We start from the raw sequence: 20,159 nt of genomic DNA, 5'->3' as shown, positions 1-20,159 counted from the left end.
TTACTACTGTGAGGTTCAAACTTGGTTTACATGGAAATAATTTTCACTTACGATATATCTTATCTTAAATGGGTTATTCGTTTATTACGTATAATTGTAAATTATATATTAACAATTAACAATTATAACAATTCTTTGGTCCGTCATTTGAGAAATTGTTCATTCATTTTTGTCACTGATACATATAATTTTCATCTGTACGTGTAACATCAACACTTTCTTTTAATCTATATATCTTTAATTTCTTTCGCGATAATTCACGATCTACCTGTAAATTAAAAAACTATCGTTTCGCGATCTACATACGCGTGGCGTGCCAAAAATCTCTTAAAGTACACATCTCACGATCCGAAAACTCACGAGAATCGTTTAAAAACATTTCTCAAAATAAAAGAATCGGCAATAATGAAAGAAATCCAGATATTTTTATTACTTATATTTACAGTCAATACCAATATTCCATTCTATTTCGCGAACAATTTTAAACTATAATGACTACCACAGACACCCTGTGAATTACATTCATAAGTTATTCCGTTCAATGTTCAATACTGTCAATATTCCCGATTCAGCGCGGAACCTGTACACTAAACAGAAAGCCAGCTAGCTCAAACGACCTGATACAATGGCGCTTCTATTACGATTAAACAATATAAGCGCATCTTTCTCTGCTCCAAGACTCCGCTGCGATGGCAGCCTTCAATTTCACGCGTCGAACGTGTCAACGCTTGGATCGATCAATACAATCGCTGGTGATCTCGTTCCATCGGGAAGCATATCAAAGTCTCGCGTGATCGTCGCGGCAGCGGCGAACTGTTTGCTGAAATTCTCGTTTCTCGTCAGGCTGAATCAAAGAGTGAGAAATATATACAGGGTGTCTCATATTCGTGGCTCTTCAGCTTTCCACAGGAGAGGTGAAAAAGCGAACCGAAGCGTTTACGAAAGGTCGGAACAAGATGCTACTGACAGTACGATTGAAATTCGAAGAATCGCAAACATATAAACGTTGATTACAGACAAAAGTGTTCTGCACGTATTTTGCGACAACCTGTAGAAAGAGAGAGAGAGAGAGAGAGACGAGCATCAAGACGCGGATACACGCGTATCAGATTCGGCGCTCGTTTTATGCGTTGCACAGTGGCGAATAATCGGAGCGGAAATTCAGCAGGCATTGTTTCTGCTGGCGCAGTTCACTCGACGCCGCAGACTCTGTCATTCGAGCCGGTCGTTCCTGCTCGTCATCGTCATTATCATTGTTATCAACCCCCTCCGGTCGACGTCGTCGTCGTCGTCTGCGCCCGCTAGATACGCGACAAATGACGATTTCACCGGCTGAAACAGAGAGAACCTATTTCATTTTTCTTCTGGAAGTTGTTCTCTTCTTCTTTCGGTTTCTATCTCCCTGCGGTGATCGTTTTCTCCTCGATATCTCGTCTTCCCGTCGATCGTCTTTATCTCGCTCGCCGTAAGAGAACTTTTTGCGGTTGCTCTTGGATCACACGTCGTTAGGTTAAGGTTTAAGCACGATCCTCGCTGATTTTCGGATGATTTTCAAAGTCGATTTGCGGTTGATTCGAAAGCCATTTCTGATTGCTAGAGGAACAAGTTCGTAGGTACAGTTATATCTCGTGTTTCGAGGGATCGCGCGGTAATTCGGCGAAAGAAGGAGCAGAATCGTAGGAATTTTTATTCCGCTTTCCTCGGTGAAAGTTAAGGATAGGGTCATCACGCGATCCCGACACTAAAAATGTAAAATTTGTAAAAGTAGATCTTAGTACGAGGCAATGTAATTCTATACGATCCTATTCAACTATAGGAAACTAATTTAGTTACTATTATGTAACAATTACCGTGCACCCGCATCTTCCATTTAATTAACTAACACACGCTCTTACGTTGTCTCCGAACATTTGATCTAAAATTGCTACTAAATTATTACGTCCAATGGCCATCGTAAATGTTTCAAATCTAAAAGGTACACCGCCTTTCGAAGTATGAAACCGTGGCGGCACTCGACAACAAATACCGCCACTCGACACCAACTAGAACCGGACGACGATAGCGCTCCTGTGTTTGCGACCAAGTTTTCAGGACAGAGATAGAAAGAAAAAAGAATAATATCATATATAAGCATCGCTCTACAGCGACTTAAATCCAAATTATAAATTGTTATGCCAAAAAAAAAAAAAAAAAAAAAAAAAAAAAAATGTAATTCCGACACACATAACATTGTATGGCTATGTCGTACCGACACGTATCGGTACTTTTGCCTAATCCACTCCACAACCGAAATTCATCGTTTATTATGAATACCATACATATGTAATAATCATTTTTCTGGGTCAATACACATCATGAAAAAAAAGACGACGATAGCGCAGTGATTAGCGCCTTTGGTTACGAACGTTCGGGACCCGGGTTCGAATCCTGGCGCCCCGTAGTTCCGATATTTCCTTCCACGATACAATAATTAGAAGAAAATACAGCGGTACCCCAAACAGCCACAAAGCAACTACTACAACCATTACAGCCTTATACACCTCACAACCATTTCGATCTTCGAATTCACGTTCTAAATTCTCCTTACTTCTAACACCATCGGCACCCTCGTTCTCCCACAATCATAGTCCAGCCCTGTTCGATTCATTGAACCTGTCTTCGTCGCTCTTCGATCGTGTCCCATCTCCGTCGGGATGCTTTTGTGCGTCTCCGTCCCACCCTCTCGAGGGACGCAGGAAACAATGTCATCTATCTTCCGCTGTGATCCACGTCCGGTGCATCGTGGCGAAATTACCGGTACTAATACACAGTACCGTCGTGTCGCCAGGCCACGTGCATTCACGGCATTCACACACGTAGCCGGTCCAACTGGTCCAGATGTACCTACTTATCTGCGTGTATCCTCCCCCGGTGCCGCTTTTCCGGAACCACGAGGTGACGCCAGCAGGACGCCATGTTGTCGCGAGACACACCTGATAGTGTGTTGCATTTCCGCGGAGACGTACCTGTGCTTCTGGATCGCGTCTCTTTCTCTTTTTTTCGTCGATGCGACGTTGTGGTCGTGCGATTGTTTGGGATCCGAGAGTGATTTATGGTGTTTGATAGAGGAGGGTGGAGAGGTGAAAGGACCGTCATGAGATAGGGACAGAAGTTTGGTTACAGGATATTGGGTTTGTCCGTACATCGAGTTGAAGTATTTTAGTTGGAATTCGTAGTTGAAGTTTGAAATTAAATGCACGCGCTGTATAAAATAATACGCGATACACGTGTTTCGTTTATTTCAGACGAATGAAAATTTATAGCCAATAAATTCAATGATTCTTCGATATAGTCGATCAATTTCGACCGTACGATTCGTTGATGATTCTTCGATGTTTCGGTGTGATTTATGACGTTTAATGAGAGGATCAGAGGGATTTCCAAGGAAGAAGGGATGGATCGAATATCGGTAAGCGATTTGAAAATCTGAGCAAATTGCAGTCCACTGTATATCGTATTGAAATATTTCATATACACGAGTTCACATGATATTAGCATCCAGGCAACTTTTGAATAAGTTGTCTCACGCAAAGTTTCGAGAATGCAGTTTTTCGAGTAAAAGTGCCCTAAAAGTAACTAACTGCGCGCTCTAAAAGGAACTAACCTAATTTCTCCTTTGAAGAGGCAGGAGTAGAATTCTTTAGGCACTCTTGTTGAATTTATCGTCGAATGTAATGTCCCGGCATTATATATACGACACGGAAGGGCTTCGTACGTTCACAATTTTATCTATCCATCTTTATGGGCACTTCTCCTTGTCTTAAAAGCACCTGAGAGAAGTTCGTAAAGGCCGTGCACGTAAAGTTTCCACTAAGATAATGGCCATGATATGACTTTATCATGAAGCAGTTGTGTTACTTAAAAATTCTCATATTGCAGACAAGTGTTTCCTTGTTGTTGTCATGGCCTAACGTTTCGCGATTGCGGCTATTTCGACGAGAATTCGTGAAGAAATATTATCGTCTATATAGTTCATGCAGGAGAAATAGAATTTCCTTGAATTTTACTAAACGGTCTTAGTAATAAACTTAGAATAAAAATCGAAAGAAGACGAAACGATAGTATTTTGTAATTAACCGTTAAGCAGTGGCAGTCTTCTGAAAGTTTTCCTTTAGTAGCTCAAAGTATAGAGTCGAGAATAATAATTGTTAATGGGTTGTTTTATGCAGGTGCTTAATTTTCTGTAGCAACTTTCTCGACTAACTTTGCTGTCGTTATAATTTTTAATTTAATTAATCAGAAACTTCTTGCACGAAACGCGGGTAATGCTCTCTTGATTTTTAGACGAACTGTGACCTGAAATTAGAGATGGCAAGAAACAGTCATAGTTATCATTAACACGAACCTCGGAACTTAACATTTATCGAAAAAGAGAAATAGTCATCTTATCCATATGGTTTAACCAAATACCCTGCTTTACTAATACAGCGTATAATTAACTGTTTAAACTTTGTAGGCTTCGAGTACAGTAAAAAATAATAAATCTACGTCTCTTTAGCTGCAGTCAAGTATCAGGAGTGAAATTACAGTGTCAGAGGATTAAACATCGATAACAAACGTTCGTACGATAAATATCCTACCAAAACCATAGCCATTTCGCGTTCAATTCTGCAAACGGTATCCAGAAACGAGTCGCATCGAAATAAAACGTATATACTTAAAAGCAAAGGGAAAGGGATAAAGATATAAATCGGTAGGAAGGATGTACAACCGACGATGTCAGCCAAGATAGATTCAAGGGACGAATCCCTCTAACATTGCATTTCCGCTCGCCTGCTCCTTGTGGACAGTTCGAACCGGGATCCATCAGCCGGATCACAGCCAGGATCGATAATACCATCCGCGGATACAAGGACGAGCTGTCATAAACTTAAAAAGAGTATGTCGGGCACGTATGACGAGAACCATCGGGATCCATATGCGGCTATACTTCTTCGTACGTGCCAGAAGGTAGATGGTAGTGTGTAGGGCGGAAGTGGAAGGCACCGCAGGCCTCGAGAAAGCTCGAAAAAGAAAATGCGAGTTACATTTCTTTTCTGTGCCCCCGAGAGATTCAATATTTCACCCCTTAGCGTCGGTAAAAGATCCTTACGCTCGAACTTTCCACGAGAAATTCACCCTTTCCCATCTCAGTTTCTTCGTGTTCGCCCTTCCGGTACTCGCGTACATGTACACGTACGTTCGCACATTTGTGCACGTTTGTAGCGATCGAAAGTTTGAACAGAAGTCTCGTTCGCGCTAGTAACTTCCGGTTGATTCGTTTCGTGACCCAGATAGGCGCGAGACGATGATTTAATTTGTACGTACTCGCGTGCTTTTCAAAGAATTTGGAAATTACGACGGTGGTCTTAGGAGATTGGTCAGGCGTTTCTTCATCTTACGTAGCGTTTAAACGGTCCCTTTTTTCTGTAAATTGATAAAAAAGTTCGGTAATTCTAGTTGTGTATAATTCAACGAAGGGTAAAAATTCACGCACACGTTCTTACTACGCTACAAACACGAAAGAGCGAAGGAAACTTCGCCAAACATTTCCACCGTCTGAACAACGATTCATGAATACCACTTACTCGTTCAACCCCAACAAAACAACACGCGAAGCAACATTTCACCCCTATAAACCGAAACTTCTTCCTGGTATATACCGTGTATCTATATCGCTTTGCAACGCCATTTTGCTCGCCGTAATCGTTACAGGTTGATTTATCGACACGTGGCTTCAAATGCGATTATATCGCCGTTCAACTCTTCCGGTTGTAAGAAGCGTTCTACAGTGGTACGAGGAAACGGATGAACCTAGTGCCACGTATTCCGGTCTCGCGCAACCGTTTAACGTTCTTACCACACTAGGTGCAGGCTACAGCTGTAGCTTGCTTATTCGGCTAGGAATTATAGGAATTTCGGCGCACCCTTTCGCCCTGTGTTCCCTGCCATTCATTCGCAGTCAGTCCATTGGCGAATAAGTACGAGTTTCCAACAACCAGCTCTCACGGTTGAACGTCGAAATTAATAGTGGACCGTTGTTAAAAATGAAGAGGCGAGCATGCGATCAATTCTACAGTTCCACTGATAAGAATAACGTTTACGAGCATCTGTAATCGCGTTATGCGGCCGATCCTCTGATTTTTCAGGATTTTGAGGATATCGCGTGTATAGGCTTATCGCGTTGCAATTTGTCGTTGTTCGTTAGCGGAGTTTCGTTGAAAGAGATTCGATCGAAGAATTTTTATACAGCTTATTAGTATTGATCTAGAGATTCGCATCTACTAAATAATGTTAGAATTTAATCTTAAAGTTAAGATTAATAATCTGTGGAAGACACAATGTTTATGTTGAAATAATATTCAGTGATGTTTATTAAACAGAAACCTGATGTATATAAGCGAGTGATGTAATTAACAAAGTATGCAAGAATTGTCGATTGTTGGCCAGTTACTCTCAGACTAGACGTAGGTAGTGACCCATGATCCCCTAAATATTTTGAACCTCACTCTCTATACAGTAATGAGTATGACCTGTGTAAGTGTCCTGTTCAAATGCCTGTGTGGGTGTCTGTGTAAGAGTATTTGTGCCTGTGCGTGTAATATCGTTGTATTCCAACAAATAATATTTTCTAAGCGACAAATAATAAATAATAATACTTATCTTAAATCCTGTTTATCTATTCTTATTCTTTCATGTATTTCTATGAATGTTCTGTAAAAATTGATAATGCGACCATAAATAAAAGTTACTGTATTCCCTGGATATACCGTGATCTATGACGAACTTTTTGGAACTACGACCTCCGTAACGCGAGGTTAAAGCATATTGTTGTAGGGTAATGTTTCTTTTTAAGAGAAGGGAAGTAGTTCTTGGCAAACGGAGACATCGCGAGGCAAAAGCAAGTGTCTGGCTCGGATCGAGTTAAGAGGAGGATAGACTCGTTGGTTGCTCCAGGCATGACATTATAAAGGAACGATAAAACGTCGCTGAAATAGGTAGATATGTTTTCAGTCGACTCGTATGCTTTATTAAACGAAACGACGACCTTTTTTGCTTCCTATTGTTCGAGTATAGAACACCTCGTGAGATTATTCCCTCTCCATTTGCTCGAAAGAATCGAAAATAGCATGTTACAAGCATTTCACGATCTCGTTCAACTTCATCAACTTAACTTTTTAACGCACGAACTGCGTCAAGGTCTCCTTTATTTCTTTTCTATTCTCCAAACGGTAGAAATGTAAGTAGTTTGCTAGTTCGCTGTGTTTTAACTTCCACTCTTTACACGCTTCATAGTGATTTCAATCGATCAAACAGCGTTGTCCAAGTTGTCGTCCAAGTACTGGTTCGCTTCCTGGAAGCTCAAAGAGCCGTTCGAATAACACGATCCTCCGTTTCCGCCGCGGGAAATGGAACATATTGTCGTTGCAGGCATAATATTTGGCGTGGTGGCCATAATAAGATCAGAACACGCTACCTCGAGGACATTGAGGGCAACTTGCGTCTTCCGTTGCTACCTTACATAATAGCGAACCTCTACGTCCTGACGTAATTAGCGCAGTAACAGTAGCAATTGAAACGAGGATTAAAATTAAAATAGGATATTCTAAAGATTATCAGACGAACGAAGATATTCGACATATTCGAAGGATTAAACGAAAAGAATTTAGACTTTCGCGAGCCTTTAACGAGAACTTTCACGCGGTACTCCGTCGAACTCTGAACTTTGAACGTCGATCGACGATTCCTTAATTTTTCCTATTCGTTCTTTTCTCCTGACAAATCAAATGTCTTTCTTTTCAACAGTTACACTTACCTTTGAACTTGCTTTTTTTTATCTTTTTCTCTATGTTCGTTCTCTCAACTCGTTCATATCCCCGTTGCTAGACAGTATGCTCGTTTCTCCTTTTCTTCTTTTTTCTTCTTACGGTTCTATCGTTTGTCCTTGTCTTTCTTTTTTTAATTCGAAAGCATAGCAGAGGATGGCCACGGAATAGAAAAAAATGGCCGGTAATTTACGACGGTTCTCCCGTGACACTTTACGCGCGTAGCATTGCTCGTCCGTTCTATTTATAAAGCGAATATCATACATCACGATTTCTTCAATTACCGAGCGGATTTTATGGCTGCCGCGCTGCTTTGTGGCGATTCGAACCACCGGATGTTCGTGCAGCTTTCATGGCCACGCGATGTTGCACGACATCGCCCGAAAAATCTTTGAAATCCTTCGAAGGGTTACAGTGCGCTGTACGTCATACTTTCGAAAGATTGATGATTTCCTGCAAACTATCTAGTTTATCCGGTTTCCGGACGATGTTGCAATTAGTTACGATACTAAGATCGCGTGTATCGAGAAAAATCGACGGCGCCTTGAGAAATTCTTCTCCCTCCGTTGTTTTATCTTCGGAACTTGGATTCTTAAAAATCTGTAAAATCGACAAAGAATTTTCCCTTTTAAAATTCTCCGTCTCCTCCGAAGACGATAGACGTAAAACGAAGTACGAAAGAAAAGAATTGTTTTGTTGGGCATTCTACCTTTCTTTTGTTTTTTAAATCTTTTGTTGGATGTCCGATCTTTTTCCAAAGCATCTTGATCTCATCTATATTTCTGCAACTTCAAACTGTCCTCTCCCCAAATCCAGGATTTCAGCCTCAAGTTTCCGAGATCGTAACTTACGAACTGCGACAGTAGTCAGAGATCGCGTCAACGCTAGTTACAAGCATAAAAGCAACTTCCTCGCTAGTAACGCGAACAGGTTGTCGCGTGGCGAAATCTGAGGAACGAGCGTGCCGGTTCTGCGTCCAAACTCTCAACGAAAATGCCATAACGGACGAAGAAACGGGTATGCTCGATGCACATTGTTTCGACGGCGTGTGAAACGCGTCGAGGTATCTTTTCGACGTGGTGAAACTCGGTTCAGGGACCGGTAACATTGATAAAATTCTGCCCTGTGATCATCGTTGTTCGTGGCGACGACGGCTGGCTATTTTGCATATGCAGCTCGCTCGCGTTTTACGACTCGGCCCGAATTACGTCTGACAATGTGTCTCCTGGAGTGGAACGATGTCGTCGTGACGTTGTTCGTGTAATTTGCAGATGTGTTGCCGCGTTACACCAACAATGGAGAACGGCTGGTTATGGTGGCAAGTAGTTTCGAAGAAGAACGAACCGGTTGCACGTGTGCATTCCATTTTCCTTCGAAATTACTATTGTTAGTCCCTTGGCTTACAAATATTTTTCTCCGTGTTCAACGTACCGAATTGTTATATCTTATCGATCGACATAATCTAACACCTGTTCAGTGACGGTGTATCCTCGATGGCCGTTGAAGATTTTCGAGTCTTTTTTTAATTTCTGGAAAGAAAGGAGCAAGAAGACTAAATAAATTCATAGATATTTACGATCTTTTTCCTTTCCAGACATAACTCGCGGTTTCAGAAAGCTCTATCCTAAAAGGTCAAGCTTTTAAGCTTTTGTACAATTTATGAGTCTTGTTAGCTTGAGCGTGACCAGAGAGAATGCTTGCGAGGACCAGATACCAGAATCGCTTGTATCGTAGCTTTAGAGGATGAAATTGGTCTTTTCCGAGGAATTCGTCCAGATTCTTTTCGTGGGATTTTGTTTGATCTTGTATGGAGACAACGTTTCATTGATTTTTAACACACGACGTATAAGTTCGTTTTGTCACCACCGTCGTACAATCTACAAAACAACGTTTTATATCGATCGAAGATCGAGCTTCTCCTCGATTTTTATCGTCATAAATTTTTCTTTTATCAAAAGGTTACGATATGAAAATCGTCTCTCCTTTGAATTTAAAAAATCAAGCCGTTGAATTTTCATCGACTTTGTCATACTTTTTATTTCGCTACATTTTCCTTTCAACGCGAAAGTTCCGCTACACGATCTTTCTCTGCTTTAAATTAAAAATATTAAATCCTTGAATTTTCACGATAACTCAAAGTAATCGCGTGAAATGGTATTTCAAGCTTCGAGCCGTCAAACAAACAATCCAGATCGCGGTGAACAAAAATCACTGGAGGGTAAAGGAAACAGGTTGAAGTGTGACGCGCCTCCACCAAGCATGCTAAACCATTTTTCCCGTTGAGTTATCGTTACATCGCGTCGAGTGACGGTCATGATTGTTGTTCGGGGGGACAATATGTTACCGCGTGTCCATTTGTAACGATATTTTCCAGGTCTCCGCCGCGTGACATTTCTCTCAACGCGTCTACGCGAGCATTTTTAGTATAGGCAACCAGTAGGCTATTCGTCCTTCCTTCCAGTCTCCTCTCGAAAATTTACTTTCTTGTTAGAATCTTTCTGTTGGAGACTTAGGTTACTATATCTATAAGAAGAAATATTTATTCATTTATTCGATTAAAATTCTCCATTTGATGAACGTTCGTCGATTCGAAGACGTAGAATCATCGTATGACATCATCGTGACGTGTCATTTTTACACACATGGAACGTTAATTTATATTAGATCGTCCGAAAAAGTGTCTTTCTTTTACAGATACGTCTTTTACAACGATGCATCTTTATGCAAACATGAAACCTAATCTGTCGAACGTTGTGATCTTTATTTTGATAGAACAAAATGGATCATAGGTAATGCGACAAAATAATATAAAACGTAAGTGTCGTGCATCTATTATTTCCTTCTAAAACGAAAGAAACTTTTCGGACGACCTGATAGTAACGTTCGAGTACATTTACTTTGATCGACGAATATTATAATTTGAAGTAAATTTAGTTGGAGAATATTTTGTAGCGCGTTATTACATTATATCGATAATACTAATCGATATGAATAAATAAATCAGACAAATCAATAGTAACGAGGATTTTTTGATTTCTAATTTATTGACTTTTTGCAAATTTACAAGTTTGCAATGTTTCGTGACTGTGTATTCATTTTGATAGACAAATATTATAATTTCACGTAGAATTGTTTGGAGAATATTCTGCGATGTAATATTATATCCCAATATTATTTGAAGCGTTCTTTGATTTTCAATGTATTGATAAGCTATGCAACTGATTTCAATTTGATCGAGGAATATTGTAATTCGACATGAAATTATTTGGGCAATATTCTGTACAATATTATAGTGCAATAATTATTCCAAGTTTTCTTTGGATTTTTAATTGATCGATATTTCCAGGGCTTATTGATTTAGGATATTTCACTATTTAGAAATATTAATATTTAGTTAAGTAAGTATCTAGGGAGGAATTTATGTTTTAAAATTTATCCTTAATCGCGCGGAGAAAAAAAAATTGGCATTGAACAATTTTTCTGTTACTTTTGTTCCAGTTTGCCAGAATTTTACGTAGAAGCTCGTTACAGAAGATTTAATACCACGATTACCTCAAGAACTTATCTGGAACGGTGTTATCTTTACTGCAACTGGTAAGAGCAATAATAAAATGATTCTCCTTTTTCCTTATATATCTACTCTACTAACAAAGAATTTCGAATCACCTTCTCTATCCAAATCCTATTAGCCGAAATTACTGGTATTAACGATATTAATTAATCATTCAAAGTTGATACTACAGATACGGTAATACTAATTTCTCTTCGAAAATGATATTAACGTTATCACTCGTTAATTCGAAATTAAAGCAGATATTAATAGCGTTCCCTGAAATTAGCTAAATTCGTGGTTGCCTGTTCTTAAAAACTCGTTTCTCAAATAGATCTTGTTGAAGTAATTACTTCAAGAAAAACTCTACATCTTTATTTTTAGCTAGAAAAAATTACCGAATGTCCAGCTGGACAAATTGTAAAGTACAAATTAATTTAATAAAAAAAAAATCTTTATTTTTGTATATCCGTATTTTGTATATCCACCTGGAGACCGGTGTTAAGAAGAGAATAGAATTTAGTGAAATAAAAAAATTCAGAAAACAAGAAGAGGTGCATATTATTGTGCCCTTGAATGTAAATGTTGTTTTGGATTACAAGGGCTAGAAACAAAAGAGCTATAAGTAGATTTCTATTGCTGTTTCTTGTAGCCTTCAGCTACAGCTACACACCAAGGTTAACTTTTTGGTAATGTCCTTTGCTATAAATATACGAACGTGCTTCCTATCATTCCTATTGTATTGTAACATTGAAAGAGTGAGGATCTGGATCAGCATACACTATACCTGTACTTATACCTTTATTTATTTCGATATATTTTTCTATTACAAATTCATCCACTCGTTCTTCTATCGGTGAACCTCAACAGATCTAAGAGTTGTCCAATCACAATTATTTATATATATATAAAGATACGCATTGAAACCCGACTGTTCTACCGTTGATGAAAAATGCCGCATCGTTAAAATATTAGTTTATCTCTCTATTCTGCTATCGATTTTATAAAATTCTCCGGTTACGAAATAATTCGATGGCTCGTTATCGACGTAACGAAGAATCTGCATTAATAAATAAACGCACACAGTCGCAAAATCGTACGAAATGCCCAGGGACGAAGAGGCATCAATTAGGATTCAATGAAACTAATTGTCCAGCTTCAGTTTCGTCCTTGATTTTTCGCATTTTCCATCGGCTATCGACTTTCTCGAGAGCGGTCGCTCATTCCTAACCGATCACGATGTGGATTAACAAGACGAACGTGATGAATGGAGAGCTTTATTCGTTACGGGCAGTGAAACTTTTTTCCCCCTTTGCCGCCTGCGAATCGATTTGTCGAGCGGCACAGACATCGTCACCGCGAAACTAGATTTATTGCAGCTTCCTGTCGGTTGCGTTTGTTTCTCGTCTTCTTCCTCATTCTGGTTTTTTAATACTCTTTCTTTGTCACCAATCGATGGTAGAAATAGTTCGGTGACAACGGCTGTAATGTCCCTACTGATTTACAAGTTTCTTGAAATTGAGCCTCACAAATCGCTCGAATGCGAAATTGCGATTATCGTGCAACGTGTAAATACTAATTTCTGTTTTTGCGAATATTCCGGACACCAAGGCTGAGTGGCGGTAACGCGTACAGAGAAAAATTGCGCGGAATGATAATATGTTTCATAATATTAGGTTGTCCGAAAAGTTTCTTTCGTTTCACCTAAGGTGATAATAGACGAACAACAATTTCTGTTTTATATTATTTTATTGAATTAGGTATGATCCATTTCGTTATATTTCTATTATTATGTTCGTGCAGAATTTAATAAAGTAATATAAAACAGAAAACACTGTGCGTCTACTATTTTCTTATAAAACGAAAGAAACTTTTCGGACAAGCCAATATATTTGAAGATTATGAAAATAGGTGAGTCGCAACCCGATGTAAATAATTAGCATAAAATACACTAATAACATTAATGACCGAATTTGTAACTTGTAAAATTCTAAAGACTGTTAACGCAAGTAAAATTGTGCAACCTACAACTAGCAACTAATCGCTTTGCTACTGTTATTTTGTTAAATTATAGTGCAATAACGTACAATTAATAGAGAAAATTAAATATACCAACAAGATAACATGTTTGAAGTACATTGTAGAAAACAAAGGAATAAGAAATTCCGGTAGTCTTTGTTATTTGAAATAATGGAACATCCTGTTGCATTTATTTGGTAAATTGTTGCAGTTTCGTATTTTTCATCCGCGCATCTCGACGTCTCCGTTTTATTGTACACGCGAAGAAAAAAAATCTGTATCTTCTTGAATAGAGGAACCGTCCTCTAGCGCGATACAGAGTTTTTACGAGTCCTGAACGGAATAAAAATAAAATTTAACGAAGAAGCGACGTAGGTTATTAATTGAACAGCATTTTCCCCTTGTTCTCTGGTAGTGAGCAATATTTCCTGAACCGAATAACCAGTACAATAAAACAAAATTGGTTTAATAAAAAATGGCAGGAAGGGCAAATCGAGAAAGAATTATTCGTTGTCTCTCTTGGTAATAAAGGCGAAATTTAATATCGTATGCAACAAACATACAACAAGGCAAACATAGTTATTAATTGAAAAATTTTATTTCGTTTTGTAAATCGACTATTGTATTTTCGGCGCAACAAAATTCGAACACCCTTGTCATTCGTAATATTCGGTCAAGAGCGAAAAGTGGCACGAGTTCCTTAAACGTTTTAAATAAAAACTTGTAAATATTTCTTCAGTCTACCAGCGCAGATAATCGAGATTGTTTATTCCTTCGAGAGAAAAATTTCCAAATGGAGTTTCACCTTTCAGTAACTTCGAACGGAGTATTTAATTTTTATCGAAACAACTTTGATACATCGGAAATAAAAAAAAGAATTTTTCGAAAGCTTGAGACGATAAAAAATTCGCCCTTGGAACAGGTGATTCAGTTTACCTGTGAAAAGTTGCGATGAAGAAGGACCAGCAGTGGAAATATCTGCGACATGTCTTTCACAAGATGTACATTTTACCTATAAGCTTTTTATCCGCGATCTTGAACCCATAAAGACGACAGGATAAAATAAGCTGTTAAGGTAAACTTTCATAGCTTGATATGGCAGTTTGAAAATGGCTAATATAATCTATCAAGTGTGACGAAGATCTACAGCTACAGGAAAGGATAGTCTATGGTAAAGGAGAAAAATAAATTGACGAAACGTAGTTGAAATTTTAGCCGCGAGGTGAAAGTGTGCTTGAAATTGAAAATTGTTGACCTGTCTTGCAACGCGCGTGCTTATTTTGTTTCCCTTTTCAACCTTTCTCACGTGGAACGTGCACCCTGGACAGCTCGAAAAGCCATCGTCGTCGTATCTTCGACGTTACGCTCGTTGAAAACTCGTTTGACGAGAGGTAGGTCGAAACAAAAATGGAGCGTTTTTCGAGGATAGAAGATTTTCAGACGCTTTGTTCCTCGATAGTAGGACTTTTCACAGAAGTGCTGCGAACACTTTTTTTCCCATGGTATACATCGACTCGTTCGTTGTTAAAAAATTCGAGACAGATAGCGGCGAATAACCGAGAAAATATTTCTAATGCGAAGATAGACATCTCGATCGAGCTATTTTCTTTTATTTATCTCGCGTATCTTGATTCCATTAATCACGACCGTCTCGTAAATCTAATCAACCAACGGAGAAACAATTTTACCGCGACAAAATTTATCAAAGCACGGATATCTCTGCGTACAACGATAGCCCAAAACAATTAATTCGGAATGCGAAGCAAAATTATACAGTGGCAAGAGCAACAAGAACCTAACCCTTTACCTTAAACACGGAATCCGAACTTTCTTCTTGAAGCGTAAAACACGATGGCGCAGCTTCGATGTAGTCGCGTTTGCAGCCGCGACAGAGATGAATATCGTCGTCTTATCGGTGCAGCGGGACACGTGTATCATCCCTGAGCAAGCTCGGAGTGGTCGCGATGCCTGCAGATGGCCCGGCATGATAAGTGACCCTAGTGTCGCGGGACCTGGGCTACTTATTTTCCCCGGAGGGGATGACATTACAACGACTACGGCTACGACGAAACGAACGAGGCCGCGGCCAGAGGGGCTTGCAACCTGGCGAGAAACAGAGAGAGAGAGAGAGAGAGAGAGAGAGAGTGAGAGAGAGAGGGTGTCGGTGGAAAAAGCGTGGGAAGAAAAAGGGGAAGTTGAAAAGAGGAAGGGAAAAAGAGGCGCGCCGATGTTTCCGTACGAATGGAAACGGGCACGCGATAGAAAAGGCCGGGTCTCTCCAATTTGCTGAGAGCTCTCCATCTCCCCGTGGCTCGTTCTCTGTTTCACTCTTCACTCTGGATTCTCCTCGAGTTTCCCTTTCTCTCGCACGTTTGTTCGTTCGTTCGTTCGTTCTTTCTTTCGCCTACTTCGGCCCACGTTCACCTTTCTTTCGTTCGTGTGCGTTCACACTTCATCTCCTCGGCTATCTTATTACGCCTGTACCACCACCTTGCCTCCTCCAGGATTTCTCTTCGGTTTTTCGTTTTCTTGCGCACCGTTCGACCGAGTTGGCAAACTAAATACTCCGACCGGTTCACTGGCGCCTGCTGACATGTTTGCGAGATACTTCCTTCAAACTATTTCATCGAACATAGCCCGTGATTGCGACGTGTTTCGAAGATCCGCGGACGAGCAGTATGGGATACTTTTCGTAAATACGACAGATAGTACTCGGCATTGCTTGAATATCGCAGTTAGTATCGCGGATACTTTGTAACGTTGGTGGTGCTACCTGACCGCAGGATTTCTGTGGCGAGTGGCAAAGTGGTTGTTAGGATACTGCGGATATTTATGTAAATTCCTATTTCTATAAACGTAATTGAACGTAAACTGAAATAGAGATTTATTTGTTTCGCCCGCTAAATATCGTAACACGTGACTTACGATAGATATTTTTAGACAGATATATCTTTCGATGGATATTGCGCGTGTCTTGCAAATTTTTGTATCTTCGTCACAAATGCATAAATATCGGCAGTGTGATTATCAGCAAAAATTAGATCTCGATTTATTTTTGGAAAATTTGTAGATTTAAGAAATCTCAACTCTGTTAACCGACTGAAGGAAGAACTCAAATAAGATGCAGTCTTAACGCAACGTTGTTCCTTAATGAGATAAAAGAAACTATTTTTTATTAAATTTTCACGACCTTCCAGGCTGTAGTTTTTCATCGAATCTCCTCTAACGCGGTTGAAGTTTTAATTCACGGAGAGCTTCTACTAACAAGCAAAACATGCTTGATGACGCCAGGCAATAAAATCTAACGTCGTCCAGGTGTCGACGCGAATAGAAGCTCGAATTACTTAAATTGCTAAATTACGCCCGAGTATAGGAACAATAAAGATCTACAACAATAAGAATGTAATTCCGTTTTAACAGCTCGAATTATGCAATTTGCGTTCGATTAACTAGGTCGAAGCGTTCGTGCAAGATTACGTCGACGATAGAAGGTGTCTTCTATCCATTTTGTCGCTTCTATCGCGTGTTAGATGTTACAACGGATAGGAAAGGATCGCCAATAAGGTTTATCGGAGTTTGATTCGACCTTTTTCGTTTGGCCTGATATCCAAGTGCTCGTCTATATCACAAAACACGAGGTGGAGAGACCATAAACGAAGCAAATCCCATTTCTGACGACTAGGCCGAGAGAAGAATAGATCGTGAGGTTTATTGGACCAAGATTCGAAGGTTTGCTCGTCGTTTGTTCGACGACTCCATTTTTAGATCGGTTGATAGAGTTGTTCAGACAGTTGGATATCTTTTTTCTTCTTATTTCGGTATACGAGCGATTGATTTCTTTAATATCGTCGACTCTATGGTCTTTAAGTGTTTTTGTGCCCTTCGTAGTGTTCAGAATTTTGAGTGACCATCCGTTTATGGCTCGGACGAGCTCTATTCCTTCTATAGGAAATTCCCAATTACATGTCCTCCCTGAGCTGTAAACCTAATGACTCCGAGGTCAGATAAAAACCCTCGGGAGAAGCCCAGCCGGAAAGGCACGATGAACAGACGAAACCCAACAACTGGTAGGGAGGATCAGCAACGTAGGAGGACAGTTCATCAACAGACATCGTATCGTGCGGGTGAAATACTTCACTCTCAACAAGATCTTACCACCGCCGAGTTCATAACATCACACTTTACTTTTATACAAGTGCAAATACAGTGCCAGATTACTCTAACGTTCGATCTATTAAACCTCCTTCACCTTGAGCGTTAATTCATTCGAGGTACGCGATATCGATCGATCGGTTTGACCTGAACGGTTGCTCGTTAGTCGAGAATTCGCAACACATAGACTATTTTGAAGCTCGTATCCTAAAACTTTTTTTTTTATGAAGAAATACCTCGATATCGCGGATAATTTTAATAGCCATTGGTACAGTTGAAATGTATTAATGTTGAGGTTATCAGATATACGAACAGAGGAACGCGTGGATAAATTGTAAAGTAGAAAATATATTTTAATACAGAAGTGTAAGTACAAGAAGGAATATAATTCGAACTGGTCCAGATCCATACGCTAGTGTAACGTCAAGCACATCAGGTATCAGGCCGCACGCCGAAAGCAAGATTACAACCGGATCTCTACACATCCTTGCCGTTTACCCTCAATATTCTTAATGACCCACCATCTTTTCTTTTTTTTTTTTTTATTTGCGTTTATTTTACAATCAATTCTCGTTAGAGAATTTTAAGTAAATTTATCTGACGTGGTACTATGACATGATTAATAGGTGCTTATAGTATGTTTGATTCTATTTGAATATAGTGCTTAGGTCTAAGGTGTAATGTCCTTTTAGCCTGCGGATCTGTTCCGACGTGTCGAGTAGTTGAGTAATTAGAGGGTTTTGGTGGTTGTTAACTTTGTGCCGTGTCTATTTCTGAATTTGGATAATTCTTCTTTGACCGTGGGTATCTCGAGATCGTGATGTATCGTTTCGTTGGTGACGTACCAAGGAGCGTCTATCAGGAATCTTAAGGTTTTCGATTGGAATCGTTGGAGAATTTCTATGTTGGAATTACTCGCTGTTCCCCATAGTTGGATTCCATAGGTCCAAACAGGTTTTAATATGGCCTTGTATAGTGTAATTTTATTTTACGCGTTTAATGTGGAACGTCGACCGATGAGCCAGTAGAATTTTTTAAATTTTGCTTCGAGTCGTTTGATTTTATCTAAGATATGTTGTTTCCATGTCAATCTTCTGTCCAGAGTCATGCCCAGATATCTGACTGACTCTTTATCTGGAATAGGTATATTATTTATCGTCACTTGTGGGCAAGTTTGTTTTCGTAGCGTGAAAGTTATGTGGCTAAATCTGTTTTCGTTGACTTAATGACCCACCATAAAACCATTTTCATAGTTAACGTCCTTCAGACCAAAAACAAGCGTTCTTTATAGTTTTGCCTATTACGGGAAAGTCAGTTTTCCTCACGTTCAGGTATCTTCCGTTAGCAACTTCCTTTCAAGGGCGATTAGCACTCTTCCTCACCCACCAACTTAGGAAATCAGCCAATTGACGTCGAAGTCTATTTCCCTCACTCTCCTAATGAAAACTTATCCTTAACAAATCAGCTCTTTTCGTTTCCTTAGACCCACCCATCGCTAGCTTTCCTCTGCCACAACATCGTCACTAAACTTTACTGATTCTCTAACTTTCGAACAGTCAACATCTTAGTGTAATTTATACGTGCCAGCTCAGTTGTAATTATTAAGTACATAATAAAGTGCGATAAAAAAAAAAAAGAAAGTTAACAATTGTGTTTCGGCTCAACTTTCTTATATTTTATAATCTGAGTTGTGACTTGTGATTTTACTAGCAGTGTTACCCTATGACCGAAAGCCCCGAAGCCATCGTCGCTTGTGTGCTGTCTATGGTCTGCCTTCGTCCCAGTTTTTTGTCTATACGCTGTCGATGGCTTCACTGCTTGAGAAAACTAAAAAGACCAGACGTAGAGTTTTCTTAGAAGTGGTGACCACTTCAACGATTACGAATGTGAGTTTAAATGGAATTAACAATTGATCGTGTACGTTGAATTTTCGTAACGCGGCGTTAAATTTGTAGAAAAATGCTAGGTTTAGATTCTCGGAAGCAGATAGATGGTCGTTTTATCGGATATTGCTTAGAGACGTGGTCCATGGGTAGCATGAGCGAGATAACAATAGCGTTCGTTTTAAGCGTGTTCCTTAGAATCTCGCGAGGACGAGGAAAGAAGCCGGGGTTCGGCAGAAATTTCTGTAAAAGGCACTCAAGGCGCCGGAAGTGAAGCACGTTAAGCGATGTTTCCTCACGATTCTTCAATTTTCCCCTTGTTTTTCATCGAGTGCTCTCCAAAAGGCACGGAACGTGGATGGAAAATTAAGTTGCGATTTTACAATCGATAAAACGATTCGTTGGGACGCGTGACCGAAAGATTTTCCAATTTTCCTCACCTTTCAATTTTTTCCTTTATCTTGTTCCTTTTATCAGTTTGATTTACCGATAAATAAACCGAGTTTAGATTTAATATCGACGTAATTATCGTTCTTCTCACAATGGAGTTTGAATGGAAAGCTCGAGTTACATGGAAAATTGAAATTGAAAGAAGGAAGATGTTAAAGGAAGACCATAGTGGAAAAGTCACGTTTGCGCTTTTAACGCGAGGACAAATTTCAAATTCTGAACATCTAAATAAGATCGGGAAACGTCAAAGAATCGTTGCAA

The 20,159-nt window shown here is 39.6% G+C and overlaps 1 protein-coding gene across 2 annotated transcripts in view; it reads left to right on the top strand.

Annotated features, from left to right (window-relative positions):
• Positions 1-11,339: 11,339 nt before the first annotated feature.
• Nlg-5 (neuroligin 5) overlaps positions 11,340-20,159 on the top strand; it is a 355,394-nt gene continuing 346,574 nt past the window's right edge. For both annotated transcript variants that reach the window (XM_072003813.1, XM_072003815.1), the window contains exon 1: positions 11,340-11,438. The gene's annotated coding sequence lies outside the window, so the exon portion shown is untranslated. The remainder of the gene's footprint in view (positions 11,439-20,159) is intronic.

The sequence above is a fragment of the Bombus fervidus genome, chromosome 5 (genome assembly GCF_041682495.2).
Source record: "Bombus fervidus isolate BK054 chromosome 5, iyBomFerv1, whole genome shotgun sequence".
NCBI lineage: Eukaryota > Metazoa > Arthropoda > Insecta > Hymenoptera > Apidae > Bombus > Bombus fervidus.
Note: the sequence above shows the minus strand (reverse complement) of the source record. Positions and strands in the feature narration are given on the sequence as shown.